Here is a 25,510-nt window from a genome sequence, read left to right on the forward strand (position 1 = left end):
TCAGATGAAAGTTAAATTGTGTCCCTAGCCCACACGGTTCCAAAGATACGGACGATTTTGTGAAGGTAGTTTTTCAAAATTAAAGTAAACTTCAGAATGAAAAAATGACACTTTTACAGCTTTGAATGACAGAATGAACACACAATTCCTATGATGCAGTTCTGGACAGGTTCAAATGTTTTGAATCAGATTATTTTAAAATAAGAGATGGGTTCTGCACAGTTCTAGCTGAGTACTCACACTATAAATTTGAAATAGGCCGTCAAGATCTGGTCAGGTTGGACTGGACTTCTGGCGGCTTCTGGTACTGAAGTCACAGCTCTCTGGGTCAGCTCTGCTCTGCACTTCACAGCAGTCTGGTCTCTGGTTCTGCTGGTCTGGATCAAGTGGATTCTGGATATGGTCCTTCTGAATATTGTCTGGTCCGGCAAAATGCTTCGCAAGAAAGTGGAAAGTGAATGTCCTGCCTGTCCAAAGCAGTCTCTTTTTATCTGTTTTGAAAATGGGTGTGTGCGTGGGCATATCTAAGCCTGCCCCTCACAACTTATCATTGGCCAAGCTCTCCTCTCTCCCTTGATTGGGGGAAGGAATGGATTGTAATCAGGCATCAATTTTATGACATTCAGAAAGAACACTCCCCTTGTCAATTTGCCCACAAATCTATTTTTGATCCAAATACATATTTATCTGTGTACCATTTTTCTAATATTATATGTCCAGTTAACATATTTTCTGTAGCACCAAACGATCCGATCCCTGTCTTTGTAAGATGTCGTGTCCACTTCTGACAGAATTCTGCCCTTTTCATCCAGATAACGACCTCTAAACTTTTCCAGATTTTACACAAATGTACACAAGGAATATGGGTATCTGATGATAAGGTGTCAGATTTTTAACATACATACATTCGGAGTAATACCTTATTTTCCGCTACTACCCCCCAGAACATACCACAAAGTCCTAACACCTCTTAAAATGTGCACAGAAAAATCACAAGAATAATGATATTAATTATATAATTTTGACAAGTCCGTACTATGAATTATCCATCTTTTTAAAATTATGCTCTGGCCCAGAAGGTTGTGGTTTCCCAAAGCACATGGTGGAATTTATGGTTTATCCACTTCCTCCAACTCAATTTGCTCCCAGAGGCACTGCCCCTCCCAGTTTCTCTCAAGAGGAAGCCATTTACGACGCTCCCTAATTTAACATTTGCCTGAGCCAAGGAAGGCTCATTGTTCTGTTTCCCTGCTCCCAGGTGCTCCTTCCCTGATTCAATCAGGGAGGTGTCATCTCCTTTTGGTGGGGGCAGCAGAATGCAGCCAGGCCTGGGAAGAGTTGCTGGGCAAGTTTCAACTCCTGTCGGGGTAGTTGCCAGGCAAAATTCAATCTCTTTAAGCCAGGATTCAGCTAAATGTCACTTTTGTTCCAGTTTTCTACATCCAAATCAAACTTACAATTTTTACACATGCAGCTAGAATGCTGATTCTAAGTTCAAAACTATGACATTTAACAGTTGCAAACTATGTGACACTCAACAGTAGGTCACTCATTTATTTTAAACATTTAGATTTTAGTGGCTTTCAGTCCAATTTAACTTAAGCTGCTGACATCCACAGCTCAGCCAGTTTCATAATGAACATTATTTTAGGCTCTTTCTTTTCCCAGATTTTGTATGCACACAAGACTTCATTCTGCCAAATGTCTGCTGGTGTTCAGTAAGATTTTTTGAATATCTTGCAATGTTTGAAATAGGCATTTTGAGCTTGCATTCAGAGAAACAAAGGTGATTTCAAAGTGTTTTTGAGCTAACAGGCACTGCTGTTTTTCCTTTGGCACACATTCCACTCATGGCACTCCTGGCCCATCACGCTCGCACTGGTGGGTGGCAGATTAGGCGACCATTTTGGTGTGCGCAAAAACTGCGCGGTTTTCCTGGATTCTGGCGCAATGTGGGCTTTTCGGCCATCTTGGATTTTCTAAGCCGACAGCACCAAATGTTGCAGCATAATAGCTCAAACGTGGGTCAATACACCCGACAAAGCCGCCCTCCTACCTCCTATATGTTGGAAGCCTGATATCGTGCCGTGTTTGACACCAGCAGTTGTGGCAATACTGCAGCGTATATTCAAAAGAAGATACCCATTGAGACATAACTTTGGATCAGTATCAGAACTATATAGCTGAACATTTACATAAGGACCAGGGATTGGGTGATAACCAACTTTAGAGTTACATCAAGAAATGCGGAAACAACCCTTCCTTTGAGCTAACACCCACAGACGTGGCGTCCTATCCACTGGCACCACTGGAGCACCATTGAGGAGACAACCACGAGCCCGGGGGCAGCGCTCTCACCATCACGTACTGGACACAGGGAATTTGTGATCTCCAACCTCGGCACAACTCCCATGAGTGCTATCCAAAACAGTATCCAGATGATCCTAGAGGAAATCTGGGGGATAAGAACAGATATGTGAGGCAAGCTGGCAGACCTTAAGACGAAAGTAACCATGCTAGATGATCGCATGGAGGGAGTCGAAAACAACCAGCTCTCCACGGCACTCCTGGAAACACAGATGGAGGCAAGGTTCATGGAGGTACAACTTCGCGAAGAGGAACTACGATTCAAGGTCGACAACATGGAAAACAGGGAGAGGAGAGATAACTAACGCATCTTTGGCCTGGCGGAATCAGATGGCGAGAGCCGGCTTAGCCTGGAAGGCAAGGTGCACAACATCATACGGATTGATTTGGGGGCGGAGGGGGGAGAGGAGATCAAATTGGACAGAGTTCACCATGCCGGAGGGGCAGGCAAGGTCCCTTGTTCGGTGTTGGCACGGCTACACTACTACCGTGACAAGGCTAAGATCCTGGAAAAGGCCAAGAGTATTAGGAGCATACAGTATCCTCTCGGCCCTTACCCCATTGATGAGAAAAAAGTGTGGCAATCTCATCAGATGGCTCCAGGAGAAGGGGGTCAGGTACTGTTGGGGTCATCCCTTCTACCTGGCATTCGAATGGAAGGGGGAGAAGCAGCATCTTGTGTCTGAGGAAGACATTCAGAGGGTCACGGAGGACCTGGTGAGTGATCGGGCCGGCTCTTCAGGTGGCCAGGAAGGAGATGCCCAGTCCCCGCCCGGGGTCCGAGTGGCCCGGACATGTTCAGAGGTAAAGCCAAGGTGAAAGGGGCCCGTAAATTTAAAAAAACCAGACGCCCCTCCTCGACCTTTGAGGGACACAAAGTGACTCTGAAATTGTTTTCCAAGCATTGGGAAATGTTGCTTTTGGTTTGGTAGCCCTATGCAAGGGCATCGAAGACACAGAGGGCCGAGGCGCCTAGGCACTATGGGCGAATGCCATGTTGGCGCCATGTTTACTCCTAAGGTTGAGGATTGTTAATGGTTACCAAGGTGTTAATGGGCTCACAGCCCAGTTACAATTTTAATAATGCGGCGGAGGGAGAGGGGGAGAATTGAGAGACCTCAATTTGGGCTCCTTGACACATGTGGATTAGGAATGGTCCCAGCCAGAAGCTTGACATGGGAACCCTGTTAACTGAATAACCCGGGGCACGGGACGAGTCCCTGGTGGTTCGTTGACTAACCCCAACAAGTGTTGGGGATGAAGACGAATGTCTTGAAAAGGAGGAAGGAGGGGGAGGGAAAGGGACGGGGGGGTGGGGGGAAGGAGAGGTACCAGTTGGGGAAGAGTGGAATGGGAACAGCCGGATTGAGCCATGGCCTTATGCTTCACAATGGGCTCCATATCGGAAACACACAGAGGCGTACATAGAGGATGAGATCAAGAACGACAATGGTTGAAGGAAGGATAGGCACACTGAATGTTAAAGGCTTAAACTCTCAGAATAAGAGATCTTTGACTAGCAACATGTTTCGCAAACAACAGTTAATGGTCCTTTTCTTACAAGAAACCCACTACAAACAAGGGAAGGAATCGATGATAAAGGGAAAGGAAATTGGGTGCAATTTTTGGGACTCTCATACGAGTACTAAGAAGGAAGGGATAGGCATTCTCCTGAGCAAAGCAATCCACCTCACAGAAGTGGAAACCAAGAGGGGTTTTGGAGGGCGTTTTTTTTGGGGGTTAAGGGCACCTGTGAGGGTGAACGGATTACATTGGTCACCCTATATGCACTCAACACAGGCCAGATACGGTTTCTGGCCCAGATTTTTGGGGTAATGGATGAATGGGCGGAGGGGGTCATGATACTGGGCGGTGATTTTAACCTCATAATGGACCCCCAATTGGACTGGTGTCAGCGAAGGGTGCAGGGACAAAGGGGGGCACCAAGGACAATTTAGCCTTGCAGACTCTTTTAAGGGAACATTACTGGGTGATTGTATGGTGCAAAGTGTGGCCAGGTCCGGGGGGATACACCTTCTTCCCCCTACACCATACATACACAACAATTAACCTGCTATTGATCTCAGAGGAAGGGGGAGGGGTGGCTAGGTACCGAGGGTGGAAGCAATAACGTGGTCCGATCACAAGCTCCTAGTGGCAAACTGGTCGCTGCCCGTGTCCCCGAGGTCTTCTCGATGGTGTTGTAATGATACGCTCTTAAGTGACCCCGTCTTCAGGGATTTCCTAAGGAAGGAAATTATAGCCTACTTTGAAACAAATGACATTGGGGATACCGACATGGTGATGATGTCGGAGGCTGCAAAAGCCTCTTTTCGGGGTCTCCTGATAGCCGAGGTCTGCCGGTGCAACCGGGAAAGGGGTCTTATTGAAAACAGGATCCGAGTAGAATTGAGGGCCCTTTGGGCCAGACCCAATCTCAATGGGGAGGACCGGGAAGCCCTCCTGGGGGAAATGCGAGAGAAGAGGCAGGCCCTACATATGGTCCTCATAGGGGAAATGATTAAGAAATTGAGGTACACGTGACAAAGATTCTATGACCAGGGGGATAGAGTGGGGACTCTCTTGGCATGCAGAGCGAGGGGGTGTAGAACGGAAAGGAGGGTGGGACACATTAGAGACAAAGGGTGCAACGTGTGTAAGAAAAGGGAGGAAATAGTGGAATGCTTCGCCGACTTCTACAGAGAACTGTCCACGAAACAAGGGGGAGAGTCGATGGAAGAGATTCGGGCATACCTGGCTGAACATCCTCTACCCCGACTGACCGATCCAGAGCGTGAGGGTCTTGAGGGGGAAATAGCAGAAGAAGAGGTGAACTGTGCCAATAAGAGGTTAAAAGCGGGAAAAGCCCCGGGGGGAGGGTATACAGCAGATTTTTATAAACAGTGTCAATCCATTTTGACGAAACCATTGGCCAAATTGTTCGACCAAATTAGAAACCAAGATTCAATCCTGCTGACGTTCTTACAGGCCCAAATTACGGTGATACCGCAACCCGGGCAAGGACCAGGCAGATTGTGGCTCATACAGTCCTATCTCCCATCTGAACCTAGATGCTAAGATCTTCTCCAGAATTCTGGCAATCCGACTAGAGAAATGCCTCCCCCGCCTGATCCACTAGATCAGGGGGGATTCGTGCTGGACAGACAAGGCTCTGACAAAATGCGTAAAACCCTTCATGTGCTGAACTTGAGGGTGGTCCGTGAAGAGGGGCCTTTATCGGGGAGGTCTTCTCTTCTTTGGGGATGGGACCGAGGTGGTTAGGCTGGATGTCGGTTTTATACTCCACTCCCTCAGCTATGGTGGTTGCAAACGGGATGGAATCAAAGGCATTCTCCCTGGGGAGGGGCACAATGCAGGAATGTCCTCTATCCCCCCTAATATATGCTCTGATCATGGAGCCCTGGGTGATTTCTGTCTGAAAAGACGAGGCAATCAATGAGGTACGGATAGGAGACTCAAATTCCAAGATCGGCCTGTTTGCCGATGAGGCACTGCTCTATATCACAAAACCATCCCAGACGGTCGCTCTGGTGCTGCAAGGCCTAGCACGCTATGGAGAACTCTGCGGGTTTAAGGGGAACTTTGGGAGGTCGGTGGTGTTCATAGGGGGAAATCTGACAGATGCGGAAGTGGACTACGTGGGGGGGGCTCCCCTTCTAGCTCCAGAGGGATGGGTTTCGATACCTGGGTGTTCAAGTGACATGCAGCCCTGAGGACCTTTTCCCCAATAATTTTCTCCCGCTCTGGTCAGAAGTCAATAGGGATATGGAAGGATGGGCGAGATCAGGACTCTCATGGATGGCGCATCTCAATTTGGTGAAAATGGTGATTCTCCACAAGTTCCTATTCTTGTTCCAAATGCTCCCGGTGCATGTGCCCAAGACATTCCTAACGGAAATAAAACAAGTCCTCCTGGGATTTTTCTGGGTGGGCAAGAAACGTAGGATCCTATGAGGTACTAACGACGCCCAAGGAAGATGGAGGGGTGGGGTTCCCGGACTTGGAGACATACTATAAGGCCTCCAGTTGAGGGCGCTGGTAGATTACTTCACCCAAAGGACGGAAAAGCAGTGGGTAGTGATGGATAACAAGGTTCTTGCCCCGGTAACATTAGATGAGTGGCTATGGGTCCCCAGAGCGTGCATCTCTAGAAGAGTCCTGCATCGCCCAGTGCTGGGGGTCTTGTTGTCAGTGTGGAGGGAAGGGGGTTACTATAGATGGCTTACAACCTGGCCTTCTCCATTGAGTTGTATTTGGGCCCCCCGTTCATAGACAAGGTAGCTGAGCCAACCGCATTTCAACAATGATACAAAGCTGGTCTCAGCAGGGCAGGCCAGCTGTGGGTGGGGGGCTCCTTTATACCCTGAAAGACCTGGAGGAGGCTCTGGGGTTGGGCACCCTTTCTCCGTTCCATTATCTCCAACTCAAGGGAGTTCTCACCGAACCCTCATGGGGGAACACCCTCAGGAGGGACCTGACAGACTTTGAGAGACTGCTCATCTCAACCATTGGTTCCAAGGGTGTGATATCACATCTCTACAAACTCCTCCTTCTGTCGGCTCCAAGGGATCCTCCGCCAGCACGGATACAATGGGAGAAGAACCTGGGGGGGGTAATTGATAAAAGATGGTCCAAAATGAGCAGACGAGCTAACCGCTCAACGGCCTTGCTCCAATTCCGACATCAGGCTCTGAAGGTACTGCACAGGTGGCACTATCCCCCGCAGAGGATTACTAGGATGAGGGTGGGATATGACCCGCACTGTTGGAAGTGTCGGATGGAAAAAGGTGACTACATACATATGTGCTGGAGGTGCCTGGTGGTGCAGACATATTGGGGAGAGGTCTTATCCTGGATTAAATGGGTTGATGGAGTGGGGAGGACCCTGTGCCCTTGGCTCCTCCTCTTTGGAATTGATGTTGGGAATGACCACGAGGAAACCCAAGGTCACATGTTGCAGGTCATTGGGAGAGGGCTATTGTTATAATTGTACCAAGGAGACAAATGTTGATATATAATGCATGATGTTATAACCTAAAATGCCAATACATTTTGATTTTCAAAAAGAAATGCGGAAAGCCCTTTGTATAAATAAATCATTCTACTTTCATCTGAAAAATTGTGCCTTACTACATTGCAACCATGTACTGCACATAACTCCACACATGAGAAACATGGAGGCTGTGAAATGGAAAGCAGCCTTGCATCTAATCAATAAAACCATTCCCTGTAAATAGTGGGGAGCAGAGTGTGGGAAAGCCAAATAACCATTGACAGTTCTTTCATTACCTGGAAAATATTCTCAAATATTTAAAAATAGCTTAATGCGTTCACCCATAATTTCATGAACCAAAATGCCATGTGTTGCTTTTCCAAATGTAAGCAAAATTGAAGGGACTATCCTTTTAAGAATATATGAAATACTGTGATGCACTTATAAATGCAGATATAAGCTTATTGTAAATACACTAAGTGCTATAGTTATATGTGAGACTTTAAAACAGCGAATAGATCTATGTATATAAAATGCTTAGGTATATTTCTGTACTCAGCTGATGAAATTTATCGTGATAAGTTGCCCTCGGCTGACCAAATGGCAAAGTGCACATCTGTGTGCCCTTCTACTTCAACGACATCTGTCATTTTAACTTGGGTCCTTCTTCTTCTCCATCGCTATCTTTATCTGTGGTGTTCCCCAGGGTTCTACCCTCTCTCCCTGGCTGTTCAACCAATACCTGGCACTTCTTGGCCACTGCATTGCCGCTCTGTGCCTCAACTTTCAGTGCTATGCAGACAACAATCAGCTCATTTTCAAGCTCCCTTCCGCCACCTCTTCTCCTTCTCTCATCTCTGACTGTTTGCTATCCAGGAATTGTGAGTTGCCAATGATCTCTGCCTTAATGCCAGTAAGACTGAGATTCTCTTCATCGCCACACCTGCTCCCTCCTTTCCTATCTCTCTCTGGTCGGCCTCTCTTGTCCCTCTTCCTTCTCCCACCTCTGAAGCTAAAAACCTCTAGGTCATCTTCGACTCCACGCTCTCCTTCTCTCATCACATCTCTGACGTCTCTAAGAAGTCACACAACCAGCTGTTCCTCCTCCGAGCTATTCTTCCTTTCCTCTCCTTCGCCCAGAAGCTCACTGTCTCCAGAGCTCTGGTTCTTTCTAGGCTGGACTAATGCAACAGCCTCTTTCTAAATCTGCCTGCTTCTACTATCCACCCTGTGCAACTAATCCAGAACAGGACTGCGAGACTTGTCCTTGGCCTCAAATCCCAGGGATCGTTTCTCTCCAGGACTGAAATCTCTGCACTGGCTCCCAGTGGCTGCAAGGATTAAGTTCCAAGGTAGGGCTGGAGAGGGTGAGGGAGGAGAAAACAAAGGGAAAAACAGGGGGGGGCAGACAAGCTATTATCAGGGGTGAGGGACCATGATAAGAGTAAGTGCTAAGAATGAGGGGGAGGTGAGGGGGCATTCACAGGAACACGGGGGGTGGGGGGTAAGAGGGGGCATTCACAGGCACACGAGGAGAGGGGGGGTGAGAGGGGGCATTCACAGGCACATGGGGGAGGGTGAGAGGGGGCATTCTCAGGCACACTGGGGGTGGGGGGTGAGAGGGGGCATTCACAGGCACACGGGAGGGCGGGGTGTGAATGGGGGCATTTCACAGGCACACCGGGGGGTGGGGGGTGAGAGGGGGCATTCACAGGCACAAGGGGGGTGGGGGGGTGAGAGGGGTTTCACAGGCACACGGGGGTGGGGGGTGAGAGGGGGCATTCACAGGCACACAGGGGGACAGGGGGTGAGAGGGGGCATTCACAGGCACACGGGAGGGTGAGAGGGGGCATTTACAGCACACAGGGGTGGGGGGGTGAAAGTGGACATTCACAGGCACACAGGGGGCGGAAAGGGGCCTTCACAGGCACTCGGGGGAGAGGGGGGTGAGAGGGGGCATTCACAGGCACACAGGGGGTGGGGGGTGAGAGGGGGCATTCACAGGCACACGGGGGGTGGAGGGGGTGAAAGGGGGCATTCACAGGCACATGGGGGGTGGGTGAGGGGGACATTCACAGGCAAACGGGGGCGGGGGGTGAAAGGGGGCATTCACAGGCACACGGGGGTGAGAGGGGGCATTCACAGCACACGGGGCGGGGGTGGAGGAGGTGAAAGGGGGCATTCACAGGCACACCAGGGCGGAAAGGGGCATTCACAGGCACATGGGGTGCAGGGGGTGACAGAGGGCATTCACAGGCACACAGGGGGTAGGGGGTGAGAGGGGGCATTCACAGGCACATGGGGGTGGGGGGTGTGAGAGGGGGCATTCACAGACACACGGGGTGGGGGGATGAGAGGGGGCATTCACAGGTACACAGGGTGGGGGTTGAGAGGGGGCATTCACAGGCACACGGGGGGGTGAAAGGGGCATGCACAGGCACACAGGGGGTGGGGGGGTGAAAGGGGGCATTCACAGGCACACTTGGGGAGAAGCCCTTGTCCTCATACGCCCGTTTACACTGCTCTTCTATAATCTGTAATGTGTCTTTGTACCGCTGCACCATCTCAGTTCCAAAGTTCAGGTTAGACAAATGTTGATGTAGAACTGCTCTTATAAGGTGCTTGGGGGAACCCAGTCAGCTGCTCTCTCCTGAAGTCGGTTCACCAGTGGTGTCGCAATCGCATCCGACTTTCTGATGTTGGTACACACAGTTAAGGCTGTCAGTGGCCCCCTTTCTAGCAGCACCATTAGATACGCCCGATCTTGGGTGAAACTTTGGGGCGTGTCTTGCGTGCAGTTCTCAGGTGTAGATCTTGAGGATAGCTGCAGCCACAGTGGTGCCTCAGCAGGGGAAGACAAGGGAGAGGGAAATTGCAGTGCCAATCTTCACACAGGTAATGCGCGGCACACCCCCCTTTTACCATGGCTGGCCGCTGTCTGGGATCCCAGGGATTCATGCGCCGCTCTTACCGGCAACACCTGTGTCCGGCGACTCCTGTGTCCATTTTCCGGCACTTCGTCCTCCGTACCCTTGGTGCCTGCTTGAGGCCAGTCCTGGGCACTATGTGCACTGCTCAGCCTAATGCTGCTGTGTGCACTGTCTTTTGTTCCTGGGCCCCCCTCCGCAGCCGCTTCTCCACTCATTACTGAAGTGGATACATTGTGTCCAGCCCCATGCGCGTTTGCACCACACTGCACAATGACTTGTTTGGTGTTGGAGCGGTGCTACAATGTAACCTGCGGCTTCCATCCCTCGCCCTCGCCGACGCTGGCACAGCTTCCTCTCGTTTCGGAGAGGCGCTCACTCTCTAGCCTCGTCCGACTCTTATACTCAGTACACATTTAGTGTACTGCACATCGTGCCTGCACCGCCCATATTTCTTGTGCTGCAAGGGGTCCCATAACTTCCAAGACTTCGCTTCATTGACCTGGGTTGCCTCCGCTTCTCTGTCGCCCGCAGCAGGTCCATTTGTCTTTTCACTGTCTGCCGGCAGCCATCTTCCTTTATTCGAATGAGAATGGTTCTACATGGTCACCTTCACCATCCACTATCGCAAACATTCTGAATAATTTCAAGTTATTTGTTTCCACCCACTCTTCTCTTCACACATGGAACAGTGGTTCCAATGTCAATGAACAGTTAATTACTGGCTCAACATTGCAATCCCTAAAAAGCAAAGCGCTGTATGGCGAATTCCTCCTCACGACCTAAAACTGAAAGTCGGTACTTCGCAATATTATGCCATCATGGGGACTCTGCAATGGAACAAGATTGACAATTATGTGTCTACAAAGGCACATCATAGAGGCCTGTGTAATTGATGGATTAAACTTAGATACTGTTCTTATACCATGCATACCTCTCATTCCATCTGATACATACATGCTGTTAAAATTCAAAAGAAGACTGTTTCCTATAAGTTTAGCCTTTCAATGACCATTAATAAGTCACACTGACCTACGCCCTCTTCCTGGAAGCGATCAGTGTTAATTTTGATATTTAAGAAGGGGGACAGAAGTGAGCCTATGAATTACCAACCGATATTGACCTTTAAAATATGCTGGAATGGTGTATTTTATGCCAGGAACAGATGGTTACTCTTCAAATCTGCATGGAAAGTTGGTGTTCTAATGTGCCTTTGGCAATGCTAGTTTTGCAGATTGTTCCTCGGATCAATAGAGCAAGCTTAGAAATGCTTATCACTTCGTACTGCAATTCTGCAAAATAATGCCGTGAGAGCAGCCCTTAGGATTTCCAAGAAAGGCCATATATCTGACCTCTGAAGATCCAATAACTGGCTCTCTGCAAAAGACAAAATTCTCCTTAAAGCAGCCTCCCTGACACACAAATGCTTACAACAAGCTGCCCCACAATACCTCACTGCCAGATTCTCGAGACAATCCTCTAACCGCCCTGTGAGAACAGCCAACGCCAATCTCCTACTGGTGCCCCGATTTAAATGCATGAAGACTGGTGGAAGTAGCTTCCCAGACAAAGCTGCCCAATATTGGAACACGCTCCCACCTACCTTAAGGGAAGACTTATCTTATCCACGCTTTAGATCCAACCTCATCCATTGGATCAAGGAACATGACATCTGCCTCTCTACTACACTTTTACTACACCACCTGCCCTGCTTGTACATATTGTATGTAACTGTCTCTCATTGTACATACTGTATATAACTGTTTCTTGATGCTTCTTGCCATAATGTGTATATAATGTATGATATTTTACAACAATGTAACCAAAGCTGAACAACCCTCTTTATGCCTTTTGCACCCTGATAACCTCGGGTCTGGCGCGCATTATAAATATTCAAACAAACATACATTGTTGATGGGCGTAGGGTTAAAACTCAAAGGGATAAGCTTTTGCATTTAATGAAAAAGGACCTATTTTATTAGACATCAAAGCACTTTACATTCCATATAGCAAAGACCTATCTGTTCAGGGCTACTCAGGGCTGCTGAGTAGCGGGACACCCCACCAACATGGCGCATCTCAAAAGAAATATTCTTAGAAAAATGAATAATTATCTTTCAGCAGATCAAAATCTACGGTCATCTGAATACATGTAATCGAAATGGAGCCCATGATATGGGGCTCTCTTTTACAGGCCCAGAGCTTCGAAGGCTGAAATGTGTTTAAAGATGTCAGCTTTTCGCCAGTTCAAACAAAAGATGCCTGTCAGCTATTCATATTAATCATTGGTCCAAGGTGTCTCAATAGGCCTCTGAGAGCTTCTCACATTGTTTATTGTGCTGACACAAACAAGAAATAAAATGGATTATTTGAATCGCCACATGCATGAAAAAACGATATAAGCCATGAAAGCATGACCATTAGATTTATAATGAAAAGCCTGTTAAATTCTCCTCTACAAAATGAGACTTAATTAGTCATACATTTTTGTATATTTTTATTGGTTTATAGAAAAAACCTTTAAAAAAGAAACTGGGTAAGAAAACAAAAATAACACTCCACTTTCACATCATCAAGTGCCATGACTTCCATTGTAAACATTAAAAGTCCTAACAGGAGCGACACTAATCATTCAGTACATCGTTTGTTAACTCATGATAGGGGGGGTCTTGCTTGTCTATGCAAGTTTTTAGATCTTTCAGAAAAGTTACTAATCCAAACATAAGTTTTCGATCTAACCCTTTGAACATAAGTTTCCACCAGTCATCAGCTCAGTAAGTTTGTCGCACCCAGAAAATAGGACCAAGTAGATGAGTTTGTAGACTTCGTAGCTTTGGACAAAAGAAAGTCAGATGTTTGAGAGACTCTACAGATTGATTAAAAAAGCGGCAAGTTACATTTTCATTTGCACTTCTGTTCCAAGTTCTAGTGCGGTCTTTGGTAAGAAAGAGATTAGGTCTAAATTGTATGAAGAGCAATCTCGAGTTTTGATCTGGTGATTGCAGTAAATATGGCAGCAGCTCGTCATAAGCTCTTGCTTCGGGTGGAGCATGTTTCATTAGACGAGAACTTCGTCATTGTGCACAAGTTTGTTGCCAGTCTGCTCTCCATAGCTCTTAATTAATACAACCATAAATGTTCATAATGAAGTCATATTTCATTGAACATATTAATTTTGAGTTTGTCTGAATTAGTGAGGTTTATGGGTAATCAATAGTGCAACAAATTGTCATTTTGATATAATGAGGTATAAGATAAAGTTTGATTCTGTGTCCAAAGTGTGCTGTCCCACCTGGTCACATTAATAGAAAGATGATCAACGTACTCAAATTAAGAGGTGTATTCCCTGGGAGTATCACCCTGTTAAGCACACTAACAGGATGATTCCATCAATTAAAAACGTGCTTTATCAACATAACATAGTGTCGTAAATGTTATGCTTTCTACAAGCTGAAACATACAGCAAGTGAAGAAGAGCTGTGAGATTGTGAAGACTACAGAAAAGGGAACACCTGTTCCAAATGAATGAAGACTAAAGCAGATTTACTGGGGGCATACCTGCTTTCTTCGAGGATGAAGAAAAAGACCAGAAGGGGCCTAGCTGACACTGGAATCTGTTGAGGGTCTTTTCTGGGGCTGTACCTCAAAGAATTATTCAATAGGATTGTGAAAATTCCTCAATCCCTGCTAAATTCCAAAAGTGGGTGGGCGGCAAGGAGTTCCACTAGAATAATATGATTTGATATGGATTTATAACGCACCTATACACAAGTGTTTCAAGGCGCAATGAGGCAAAGGGGGGGAAACAGAGGGAGGACAGACAACGATCCTACTAGGCTAAGTGTCATTCAGATCGCGCAAGTGCATGGCAAGGGGGGAAAAGGAAAAGTGTGCGGGGTAAGGGAGAGGGGAAAGTGCAGTACATGGGGGACAGTGGAATAAATAAGAAAATAAATAAACGGTCAGCTGGTGGCAAGTGCAAGGAATTGCAGACAAAGTGCTGGTAGGGGGACTGTAGTGGGAGTTCATTCCAAATAGAATGCCTTAATGTTTTAGTGTGAAAATGAAACATTGTTTATTCATATTTAAAGCCAAGTAAAATCTGGCTTATTGTAGAACAAATGGTATTTTCCTGTGCATAGTTTGCAGTGGCTGATTCATTAGTACCAGCAGAATAGGAATACAATGTAACTTGCAAGTGTGAAACATAACCTGCTTTCACTGTATTCAAATCAGAGTGAGATTACATTTGAATAAGAACAAACAGCATGTTTTGCCTTTATTTTCTTTATACTTTTATAAAGCACCTTAGGTCCGGAGGAAAATGGGTGCTAAAACGCACAAACAATAAGACAACAGACAAAACAAAGACACATAAAACACAATAACAATCGGCACGCGATAAAACCTAAGGAATTATACTATAAAACCACACAAAACCACTAATATAGGATTATTACAAAAACAAGCATATATTTAACAGTCACACATGGCTAAAACATCCACGTTAGAGCAAATTACAAATTACATGAAATAGAACGATATAAGTGTTTTCTTAGACAATGCAAGCAAAGCCTCCGAAAGCAAGTAGGAAGGCAAATTGTGCCAAAGGTCAGGAGCAAGAAAATTAAAAAAATGTTTGCCATATCACTCAAGTTTACACTCTGGCACAGTTAGTAAGTTGCTCTGACTCCATCTTAACACCTGAGCATTTTGGTTTAGGCTCAGTCTCTTTTTGAGATAGACCGAACAGACATTTATGAGTGATGGTGAGCAAACTGAACTTGTGACACTCCCTCACTGGAAGCCAGTGCAAAGCCGTGTGGTGACATGAGCTTGGCGCTTTAAATGAGACACCATCCTAACGCCATTGTTCTGCACTACTTGGAGTTTAGACAGGTTTACTCTGAGATGTACGCACCAGTAGACTGCCACAAGAGTCTATTTTGGCTCCAACTATCACACAAGCCAGCGTGGCACAATTACACTCTGAAATATAGGGCAGAATCCGGCTCAATAATCTCAGGTTTCTGAGGAAGACACAAAATTCACAGGATTTTTCATGGACACAGTCGAATCCAGGGAGCCCATAGAGTGTTGACATTCTGAAGCACATCAATTGGGAAACCTGCTATAGAAAAACTGTTGTCCGATACAGGAGGTTTATCCTGTCTTTGTTGTCACCCGGCCAGAAATAACTTTGTTTTCGGCTTAAGTGCCAGCCCATTTTGTGCCATCGAGACCTGAATGAGGTAAAAAATAGTATTGATCTGGGTGGAATATGCTGCATAGTCACCCGACAATTGTAAGAATATTTGAGTATCGTCGTCATAGTTTTTGTTTAGGACATCTTCATCATCCAATATCTCAAATAGTGGTTTCACAAAAATATTAAACAATGTGGGTGAAAAGCAGGAGCCCTGTGGAACACCAAGCAGGAGCTCAACTGGATTCTCTGTTTCTTCACTACTAAAACCTCTTGTTGATTTGTCTGATAAAAAAGATAAAGTCCAGTTGGCCTTCGATCCGGATGAAATGCCTCAGATTGCACTCTTTTAAACAAAATATTAAAATCCATAAGATCGAAAGCTGCCAAAAGATCTTATAATAAAAGAAATGAAACATGTCCGCGATTCATATTTAGAGACACGCTTGCTTTTAAACTGAACAGGGCTGATTCTATGCTATGATAGGTTCAAAAGCCTGACTGCCCAAGGCCAAGAAGTTTGTGCTCTTTCAAGTGAAACTGAATTTGTAAATGTAAATATGCAACTCAATCTACATTTTTTAAAGAAAAGGCACGTTAGTGATGGCTTCATAATTTGTCTTATTATTAGGATCCGAAGTGGCTTTTTTAAGCAACAGTGTGATCCATGCTTGCTTAAGAGAGACTGGTACATGCGCAGCTTGGAACGAGGCATTAACACATTCTGAAATTGCTGGGGCAAGACTAGATGTGCACGTTTTTATAACCTTGGCTAGACATGGATCAACTAGACAACTAGTGGGTTTAGGATTCTGCAACACTTCCAACACATATGATTCAATAATGTTCTTGAACTCAAAAAGAGGTATTGATGACATGGCAGGAGAGTGGCCACACACAGGTGCAGATACACCAAACTCCCTAACAGCAATGAACTTCTTTAAATGTAATACCTTATTAAAAAAGCCCCTACTGTATCCCCATACACCAATCCTGAACTTTTGTAACCTGTTCCTCTGATACAATATCAGAATATTCAGTATTTTGACCTTTCTTTTGACTTGGAACTGGCATTATTAATGCAATCACCAAAATACTCTTTTTTAGCCTGCAAAATAGCTTTTCCATATTGAGATGCTGCCAAATTATAAGTGTCTTTCTCTGAAGCAAGAGAAGATTTCTGCCACGGTCTATAGGCTCTTCTTTTTAGTATGTTAAGCTTGTAAATCTCTAATATACCAAGACTGTTCAGTAGCAACCCAATAGTGGATCTACCCATCCTGGCTGGAGCAATACCGTTGAGGGCAGATGATAGGCACTGAAAGTAACTAGTTGCAAAGACATCTGGCAAGGCATGAGAACATGTCCTTTCATCTGGCAAGGCATGAGACCATGTCCTTTCATGCCAAGGTGTGTGTTGGCCGACCATTCGGGGTTCATACTGGGTAGGTCCACATTCTCTGTTCTTCGCAGAATATTTTTTCAGATCCATGCTTTGAATCGAAACCTGCTAGTGGTAGCTGCCCTTCTAGATGTGGAGAAGGCCTCACTTCCATAGAGTGGCCTTTTATGTTCACTGTCCTTCAAAAGAAGGTATTTGGATCCTTTACGGGGTAATTCATAGAATTCTGCGCACAAGTGGCACACGTGGCTGGCACACAGTGTGCGCGTGAGACTTTCTGCGCCAGCCGCGTGCACTAAAATCCATTTCCGCGCACAGCGTAATCATGGATTTTAACATCCAAAACCAGCCGTGGTGCAGAGTGGCGCAGCGACCCTGCAACAGCACCAGTTACGCCCCCAACCCCTCCCTGTGCGCCATGTACAGCGCACAAATCCCATACATGGCGCACAGGCTCACGACCACGAAAATGCCTGTAAAACTCCCCGCGCACCCCTCCGAATACATGTACCCCGCTGCGCGGGTAGTCTCACATGCGATTGGGCCTGTGCGAGCGGGGTACGTGGATTACTGGGGTTTGCGTGAAGTTTCACACGCGATTGGCCCAGTGCGAGCGGGGTACGTGTATTACTGGGGTGCGCGGGAAGTTTCACAAGCGGCAGGCCCTGTGCATGCAGGGTACGTGGATTACTGGGGTGCACGGGAAGTATCACACGCGATTGGGCCTGTGCGAGAGGGGTACATGGATTACTGGGGCGCGCAGGAAGTTTCACAAGGGATTGGCCCTGTGCGTGCGGGGTACGTGGATTTGGGGGTGCGCGGGAAGTTTCACACGCGGCATGCCCTGTGCGTGCGGGCTATATGGATAACTGGGGTGCGCGGGAAGTTTCACACGCGATTGACCCTGTGCATGTGGGGTACATGGATTTGGGGGGTGCGCGGGAAGTTTCACAAGCAGCAGGCCCTGTGCATGCGGGCTAAGTGGATTAGTGGGGTGCGCAGGAAGTTTCACACACGATTGGCCCTGTGCATGCGGGGTACGTGGATTTGGGGGGTGCGCAGGAAATTTCACATGCGGCAGGCCCTGTGCGTGCGGGCTACGTGGATTACTGGGGTGCACGGGAAGTTTCACACGCGATTGGGCCTGTGCGAGAGGGGTACGTGGATTACTGGGGTGCGCGGGAAGTTTCACACGCGATTAGGCCTGTGCAAGCGGGGTACTTGTATAATGCAGTACCACACGTGCTATAATGAAGTTCCACACGTGCTTTCGCTGTCAGAGCGGGTTACGCGTATGCAGGGGTGTGCACAGGGAGTCCCACATGTCAATTGGCAGTGTGAGTTCTCACAGTTGCTCCCTCTAGCCCCTCCACGGACCCTGCAGGCAACCCACACCACAGGGGACTACCCAGCACCCATGGTCATGTCCCGCAGGCAGTCCATCCACCATGGGCATGCCCCCAGCCAGGCCACATGTCACCTTGCACTAGTGATCACCCACTCATGTCCCCCAGCACCCCCACCCCCAGCAGTGAGGGGCACCTGCCAGCAGGCCCCCACTCATGTCCCACTCATGTCCCCCTGGACCCCCAACCCCAGCAGTGAGGGGCACCTGCCAGCAGGCCCCCTCTCATGTCCCACTCATGTCCCCCAGCACCCACACCCCCCAGTAGTGAGGGGCACCTGCCAGCAGGCCCCCACTCATGTCCCCCAGCACCCCCACCCCCCAGCAGTGAGGGGCACCTGCCAGCAGGCCCCCACTCATATCCCACTCATGTCCCCCAGCACCCCCTGCCACCCAGCAGTGAGGGGCACCTGCCAGCAGGCCCCCACTCATGTCCCACTCATGTCCCCCAGCACCCCCAGCCCCCAGCAGTGAGGGGCACCTGCCAGCAGGCCCCCACTCATGCCCCACCCATGTCCCCCAGCACCCAGCAGTGAGGTGCACCTGCCAGCAGGCCCCCACTCATGTCCCCCAGCACCCCCAGCCCCCCAGCAGTGAGGGGCACCTGCCAGCAGGCCCCCACTCATGTCCCACTCATGTCCCCCACCCACTCACTCACCCAGCAGTGACATACCCATCTCATGACACAAACCAAAAGTCAACTATGTACATCAACACATGTCTGTCACACACACACACACACACGTTGCCATTGATTGAGCAAACCCACATGTCGACATGCATGAACCCAATGAGCGAATCCCACACATTGAAGTAAAACATCAAAATGTATTAACATGAAAATCAATGTAAAGTAATTAAAGCATAAAATAATGGCAAACATGAAATTAAATGCATGTCCAAATAAAAAAAAAAATCCTCAAAAAATCCCAAGTTATCCAAAAGAAAAATGGCCAAAACTCTCTGTCCACCAAACCAAATCCCAATGAAACTCAAAAAGGTAAATCCATTGATCCATGGTGAAATTAAATTAAAATGTCCAAATAAATCTAACTTCCAACTATGTACAATCCAATTTTCAAGGGTCCATGAGCCCAACAAAATAAATTAAACCTATCTAATAACCTACCTAACAAAAAACTATATACACAAGTGTGGGGCATAGTCCAAAAGCTCCAAAATAAAAAAAAGAAAAGGAAACCTAACACTATAAACTATTTACAATGGCGGCGGTTAAGTCCTGCGGCTTACTCAGTGATGTTTTCGGCCAGGGCATCCTCGAACTCCATGTCTATTTGCTGGAGGCGGGCCTCTGTCCTGGCCCGAGGTCTCACAGGGAGGCACTCATGGCCTGTTCCAACTCCCTGCAAGTCGCCTCGAGGCACTCTGCTCGCCTCAACGCCGACGCATGGAGAACTCCGCCCTGACCATGGTGAGCCGCGCCTCTTCCGCCCGCCGCCGCTCCGCACCTATACACTGGCCCAACCGCAGCCACACGGAAGACACACCCATTCCAGAGTCCTCTTGCCCTCTGGCCGATGCCTGCCCCCCTGATGTCGATGGCCCCAAGCCATCATTGCTCCCACCTACAGCCTGCTGCTGGTGCTGCTGCTGCTGTCCATGTGCCCTGTCCGATGATGCCTGCACATCCTCCATCAGCTGGTCTCCATTTGTGGTGTCCACCCCTGCTGGACCGCCGTCTGTGGCAGGGATGGGATCTCCACCAAGCTGGCTGTGTTGGTCAGGCCAGGTCCAGAGGGGGCCCTGGTGGAATCTGGGCCGGAAAACGGCAGGGAGAACGACTGGCACATAGTCTCCACAGAGGAGGAGAGGTCCGCCAGAGTCCGTGTCACATGTAGGAACCCATCGAGCAGGGCCCCTCCCAACAGTGCCACGTCGCGACGCTGCTGTTCGTGATGGCGTGCGTTCTCTGCCCAGGAAGAACGCACGTCATCACGAATGTCACGCGTGCGCAACACGACACCAATCAGGACGGAGCCCATACGTTCATGGGACCCCTCGTCCGCAGGTAGTGGAGAGGCAGATGACATGGCACTCTCCCCTACCTGCGGACGGGCCTGGGACGGGGCATCCCTGCTGGTGCATGGTGGTGCAGTCACAGGGTCAAGGACAGCAACATGCACAGGCCCCTCTGCGGTGACCTGTGCTGCCTCCTGACCCTGGCCCTGGACTGCACCACTTGCGCCAGTGGTACTAACCCCACGTGCTCAGTAGCGGGCTCCTCCTCCTCTGTGGAGACCACCAACCTGGATGTCTCCACACCGTCTTCCGCCATTGCAAGCCCCTGTGGGGGCTCACCCGGCCCTTCCGACACAGCCGTAGTGGCAGACGCGGCACCAGCCCCCTCGCTCCCGGATGATGGGAAGTCCTGCGAGGGTGGCTGGGCCTTGCGTCACCGCCCGGTGGAGGCATCCCCGCTGCTTGGCTCCACAGCGCCGTCTCCACCCTCTTCTTCACTTGACGCTGCGTAGAGGGAGACATAGAACACAGGCATCAGGGTACAGTACAATATTCAAAAATGGAAATGGTTACCCTTTAGAGGTGCTACAGCGCCCATTGATAAGAAATCCTTCGAATGGAAAAAAATCACATGACCACAGTTGGAAATTGATATTGCTCAGTTTATCTTGAGAACGTTGCCCTTTGGTGATAACACGTGTTTCGACGTATCCAACGTCTTTTTCAAATCAGGGCTACAAAATTCATAAATGATAAATTGATTTACAAGTCAAATAATTTGATAAACAAGAATATGCAAATTAAATGATCAACAAATTGAAATGAATTGGCCATTGATGTAAAACACAACAATTACAAGTCATTGTAAATTCAGTCATAGTGCAAACAACAAAATAGAAAAATAAATTTATGAATAAATGGCCATGTTCAGGAGGGGGAGGGGGTAGGAGGTTTGTGGGAATTAGAGAAAAAACACAAAGAAGAAAAAACATGTTTATAAAGAGGTAAGTATGGTTCATGTGTCAATCGGGTATAAGTAACTCTAAACATATACAAGTAATGATTCAATATCTTACCTATTGTTAACCATAAATGTGCATGTAGTGGTCAGCTTACTTGTGCGGTCATGGGATAATCCCTGCTCCCTAGGGGAAAAATACCCATCTACAGTCAATTCAATGAAAATTTCTTAAATATATCTTGAAAAGGTTATAATGCAGAAACTCTTTAATGTCGTCTCTGAAAATTCCAATGTTTGCTCCCATGCCAATTTTGTCAATGGGTACTAATACAATTAACGTAGGGTGGGGGTGTCACCATCTTTAATTCAAAACACGGGAAGCAACGCTAATCTTAATATTGTTCTACAATTAGTTAACCGTGATCCCATATTAAAGTTCACTCGCCTTCCTGTTCGTGTGCGTGGAATGGCGGTGCAAATATAAATCATACCGTAATTTAAAACAATACTGTTTACGTCAAATGCAGAAGGTTTGTGTGGCAAAGGCAAAGACCACGAGGGTCCGCATGTTTACATTACAAATCATGTGCTTGAGGGGGCTGCTCTTGCTGTCAGACTCACCTAAGTTATTGTATTGTTTCTTTCCGTCCGCGTTCCGGCGTGTCCGCCCTGACCATGTGTGTTGTATAAAACGGTTTCTAGGCAACCTCAGTCCTACTACTGTTTCTAGCTTTGGGTGCCATCTTTTGGGCTAACTTCCTAGTTTCCCAATGTTACTTACGTGCTCTTGTTCTTTCTAATGCCGATTGTCAGTGTTTCCTATTTACACGCCATCTTGCGGGCTGGATTGGCTGTGTACTAATATCCCTTACTGAAAATTGTTCCCTATTCCTGTCGATTGATCTAAAATGCCAAAACGAAGTATGAAAATGTAAATGCTCCGGATTTAAAGAGCCTTTTTAGTACAAAATGTACAATATATTATATCATGTGAAAAACATGTACTCATATGGTCGTCGACCTGGCTTATTAAACCTATTCGTCGGTATGCGAGAAATATGATACATTAATCAATGGTTAATAAAAATAATAATAAAAATAAAAATAAATAAAAATAAAAATGAGACTTCTTATGTATTCATATTCACATGCAGTGCTATCGAGCAATTGTAAATCTGACTTCCAATACTGTTAATAAACCATGGCAAGATGGCGTGTAAATAGGAAACACTGACAATCGGCATTAGAAAGAACGAGAGCACGTAAGTAACATTGGGAAACTAGGAAGTTAGCCCAAAAGATGGCACCCAAAGCTAGAAACAGTAGTAGGACTGAGGTTGCCTAGAAACCGTTTTATACAACACACATGGTCAGGGCGGACATGCCGGAACGCGGACGGAAAGAAACAATACAATAACTTAGGTGAGTCTGACAGCAAGAGCAGCCCCCTCAAGCACATGATTTGTAATGTAAACATGCGGACCCTCGTGGTCTTTGCCTTTGCCACACAAACCTTCTGCATTTGACGTAAACAGTATTGTTTTAAATTACGGTATGATTTATATTTGCACCGCCATTCCACGCACACGAACAGGAAGGCGAGTGAACTTTAATATGGGATCACGGTTAACTAATTGTAGAACAAAATTAAGATTAGCGTCGCTTCCCGTGTTTTGAATTAAAGATGGTGACACCCCCACCCTACGTTAATTGTATTAGTACCCATTGACAAAATTGGCATGGGAGCAAACATTGGAATTTTCAGAGACGACATTAAAGAGTTTCTGCATTATAACCTTTTCAAGATATATTTAAGAAATTTTCATTGAATTGACTGTAGATGGGTATTTTTCCCCTAGGGAGCAGGGATTATCCCATGACCGCACAAGTAAGCTGACCACTACATGCACATTTATGGTTAACAATAGGTAAGATATTGAATCATTACTTGTATATGTTTAGAGTTACTTATACCCGATTGACACATGAACCATACTTACCTCTTTATAAACATGTTTTTTCTTCTTTGTGTTTTTTCTCTAATTCCCACAAACCTCCTACCCCTCTCCCCCTCCTGAACATGGCCATTTATTCATAAATTTATTTTTCTATTTTGTTGTTTGCACTATGACTGAATTTACAATGACTTGTAATTGTTGTGTTTTACATCAATGGCCAATTCATTTCAATTTGTTGATCATTTAATTTGCATATTCTTGTTTATCAAATTATTTGACTTGTAAATCAATTTATCATTTATGAATTTTGTAGCCCTGATTTGAAAAAGACGTTGGATACGTCGAAACACGTGTTATCACCAAAGGGCAACGTTCTCAAGATAAACTGAGCAATATCAATTTCCAACTGTGGTCATGTGATTTTTTTCCATTCGAAGGATTTCTTATCAATGGGCGCTGTAGCACCTCTAAAGGGTAACCATTTCCATTTTTGCTTTTTACCTATGGAGTAGAGGAATCCAAGACTCCTGGGTTACCCTAGCTCCATGCGACCTCTCAAATTGAAGTACCACATAACAGGGCGCAGAGTTCTAAGTGAGAAGCACCTCAAACAGATTCCTCACACCATTTAAGACAGTACAATATTCCCCTAGACAGGAAGCAATAACACATGAGTGGCAGTGTCAAACGTCACTTCCATCCTGTCCCTCCACATCACATGGGTGAATGCTCGCAAAGCACATGCAGAAACAGGCAAGGCGCTTGCAATCAACATCAGCATCCATGTACAAGGGCCTCTATTAACCAAAATGTTGCCTTCAAACTCACATGCATCATGGCTCACACTGATCCCATGCACACACATCACCGGAGGGTCATGCATCATGGCTTGTACACCACAGACACAGTGGATAGACACAGTGCATACAACAGTGACTGCACTGCATGAGTGAATGTACACATCATCAAGGACATGTGTCATGCATCCATGGCGTTTCAAAGTCACACACACACTTCTCAGACACACACAGATGTGCACCATACATGTACATGACAGCAGCACCCATCCCTCACACCCCCTCCATGTCCAAGAACAGAGACTGGCATGCTTTCATGTGTGCATTTGGCATACAGCTCCCCATGTTGCATTGTAACACATGCACCAACCATGTGGTTCACACATTACTGGTCTCATATGCATGACCATGATGTCCTTGCACACACACATCCATACATGGCCTATGTCACACATACAGGCAAGTATCAGACTACCAGTACACTGCAACATGCCCTGTCTCACACACCAATGCTTGGCCACTTACTGCTCAACTCCAGGAGGGCCTTCCTCCGAGGGATCTGGGCATGGAGCCCTGGGCATACGCGTTCCAGGACCCTCATCTGGATGTCACTCATGCTGACCCGGCCCCCCTCCGCAAGGCTCCGGGCCTTGTAGAGGGTCCTCGGCCTGAAGTCCTCCCAGCGCTTCTTGACGTGCTTGATGTCGCGGGTTTCCACCCCCTCCAGGTTGATGGCAACCACTACGTCGTCCCAGATCCTCTCCCACCCTTCCTTGTTGGCGCGTGATGTTCCAAAGAGGGCATCAAAATGCCCCAGGACATGCTCCACCAGGACACCAACTTCCTTCACACTGAAGCTGGTGGCCCTCTGCCTCTCTGGCTGGGGGTCGTCAGTGGTCTGAGATGGTGTTTGCCCTGACATGGCAACCCCCGAGGCAGGCGTGGGTGGGCAACTGGGTCCTGGGGCTGGGCTGTGGAGCGATGGTATCTCAGTCGGGAGTCTTCGGTTCCAGCAGGGTTGGACACAGCAACCGGAACCCTGGCTGACGTGCAGGCACCAAATAGCAGGGCACGTGGGCAGCAGGTAGGCAGGCAGCAGCAGATGGCAGGTGGGAGCGTGCTCGGGGCTCTGGGGGGCAGCAATTCGGCCTTCTGGGCAGGAGCGTGGTCTTCCGTGTGTTGTTGCGTGGCCAGCTTGATACAGAGTGATTTGGCATGTGAAAATCTTGTACGTCTGCGTGTAATTCGAGGAAAGGCCCTTAGCGCGTAAGCGCGTCTGTGATGTTATGCGCGCGGGCATTTCCCTCGTGACGTGGGCATAGTGGTTCAGCGCGCGTGAAAAAAACTGCACGTCCGCGTTTGAATGCGTGTCATCCGAGGAAAGAGCCTATGCGCGTCTGTGACGTTACACACGCTGGCGTTTCCCTCATGACGTGGGCATAGTGAATCAGCACGTGAATACAGCGCACGTACACAAATTCATTGGACCAAAG

Source organism: Ambystoma mexicanum, chromosome 2p (assembly GCF_040938575.1).
Source record: "Ambystoma mexicanum isolate Mex_15411 chromosome 2p, UKY_AmexF1_1, whole genome shotgun sequence".
Taxonomy (NCBI): domain Eukaryota; kingdom Metazoa; phylum Chordata; class Amphibia; order Caudata; family Ambystomatidae; genus Ambystoma; species Ambystoma mexicanum.